Genomic DNA, 2171 nt, shown 5'->3' on the forward strand with positions numbered 1-2171 from the left:
AATATGTAAAATATAATATTGGGTTGCCTCCCAACAAGCGCTTCTTTAATGTCAGTAGCTTGACAGAGGGCTCTCATGGAGCCTCACAGATACTCAGAGCAATGTTGGAACCTCCCAACACCAAACTTAGAGTTTGAATGTGGGGGTTCAACACCAAACTTAGAGTTTGGTTGTGGCCTCCCAACACCAAACTTAGAGTTTGACTGTGGGGGCTCTTCTTGACTCTGATTTGAGAGAAGCTCTTCATGCTTCATCTCTATGGTGACAGAGGGATATCCTTGAGTCTTAAACACAAAGGATCCTCCATTCACTTGAATGATCAGTTCACCTCTATCAACATCAATCACAGCCTTTGCTGTGGCTAGGAAAGGTCTGCCAAGGATGATGGTTTCATCCATGCATTTCCCAGTCTCTAGGACTATGAAATCAGTAGGGATGTAATGGTCTTCAATCTTAACCAAAACATTCTCTACAAGTCAATAAGCTTGTTTTCTTGAGTTGTCTGCCATCTCTAGTGAGATTTTTGCAGCTTGTACCTCAAAGATCCTTAGCTTCTCCATTACTGAGAGAGGCATGAGGTTTACACTTGACCCTAAGTCACACAGAGCCTTCTTGAAGGTCATGGTGCCTATGGTACAAGGTATGGAAAACTTCCCAGGATCTTGTCTCTTTTGAGGTAATTTCTGCCTAGACAAGTCATCCAGTTCTTTGGTGAGCAAAGGAGGTTCATCCTCCCAAGTCTCATTTCCAAATAACTTGTCATTTAGCTTCATGATTGCTCCAAGGTATTTAGCAACTTGCTCTTCAGTGACATACTCATCCTCTTCAGAGGAAGAATACTCATCAGAGCTCATGAAAGGCAGAAGTAAGTCGAATGGAATCTCTATGGTCTCATTTTGAGTCTCAGATTTCCATGGTTCCTCATTAGGGAACTCAGTGGAGGTCAGTGCACGCCCATTGAAGCCTTCCTCAGTGGCGTCCACTTCCTCTCCATCCTCTCCAAATTCGGCTATGTTTATGGCTTTGCACTCTCCTTTTGGATTTTCTTCTGTGTTGCTTGGGAGAGTACTTGGAGGGAGTTCAGTAACTTTCTTGCTCAGCTGTCCCACTTGTGCCTCCAAATTTCTAATGGAGGACCTTGTTTCATTCATGAAACTTTGAGTGGTTTTAATTAGATCAGAGACCATGGTTGCTAAGTCAGAGGGGTTCTGCTTAGGATTCTCTGTCTGTTGCTGAGAAGATGATGGAAAAGGTTTGCCATTGTTAAACCTGTTTCTTCCACCATTATTATTGAAACCTTGTTGAGGTCTCTCTTGATTCTTCCATGAGAGATTTGGGTGATTTCTCCATGAAGAATTATAGGTGTTACCATAGGGTTCTCCTAGGTAATTCACCTCTTCCATTGAAGGGTTCTCAGGATCATAAGCTTCTTCCTCAGATGAAGCATCCTTAGTACTACTTGGTGCATTTTGCATTCCAGACAGACTTTGAGAAATCAAATTGACTTGTTGAGTCAATATTTTATTCTGAGCCAAAATGGCGTTCAGAGTATCAATCTCAAGAACTCCTTTCTCCTGACTTGTCCCATTGTTCACAGGATTTCTCTCAGAAGTGTACATGAATTGGTTATTTGCAACCATTTCAATGAGCTCTTGAGCTTCTGTAGGCGTCTTCTTCAGATGAAGAGATCCTCCAGCAGAGCTATCCAAGGACATCTTAGATAGTTCAGAGAGACCATCATAGAAAATACCTATGATGCTCCATTCAGAAAGCATGTCAGTAGGACATTTTCTGATCAATTGTTTGTATCTTTCCCAAGCTTCATAGAGGGATTCTCCATCCTTCTGTCTGAAGGTTTGGACTTTCACTCTAAGCTTACTCCATCTTTGTGGTGGAAAGAACTTTGCCAAGAAGTCATTGACTAGCTTTTCCCAAGAGTCCAGGCTTTCTTTAGGTTGAGAGTCCAACCATATTCTAGCTCTGTCTCTTACAGCAAAAGGGAATAGCATCAGTCTATAGACCTCAGGGTCTACCCCATTAGTCTTGACTGTGTCACAGATTTGCAAGAATTCAGCTAAGAACTGATGAGGATCTTCCATTGGAAGTCCATGGAACTTGCAATTCTGTTGCATTAGAGAAACTAATTGAGGTTTAAGCTCAAAGTTGTTTGC

At 42.1% G+C, this 2171-nt stretch overlaps 1 non-coding gene across 1 annotated transcript; it reads left to right on the forward strand.

The window, feature by feature from the left end:
- Positions 1 to 1769: 1769 nt before the first annotated feature.
- On the forward strand, positions 1770 to 1877 carry LOC130958342 (small nucleolar RNA R71). The gene has a single exon (XR_009077470.1). It is a non-coding gene; the product is annotated as a small nucleolar RNA R71 (small nucleolar RNA).
- The last annotated feature ends 294 nt before the right edge of the window (positions 1878 to 2171 follow it).

Source organism: Arachis stenosperma, chromosome 10 (assembly GCF_014773155.1).
Source record: "Arachis stenosperma cultivar V10309 chromosome 10, arast.V10309.gnm1.PFL2, whole genome shotgun sequence".
Lineage (NCBI taxonomy): Eukaryota > Viridiplantae > Streptophyta > Magnoliopsida > Fabales > Fabaceae > Arachis > Arachis stenosperma.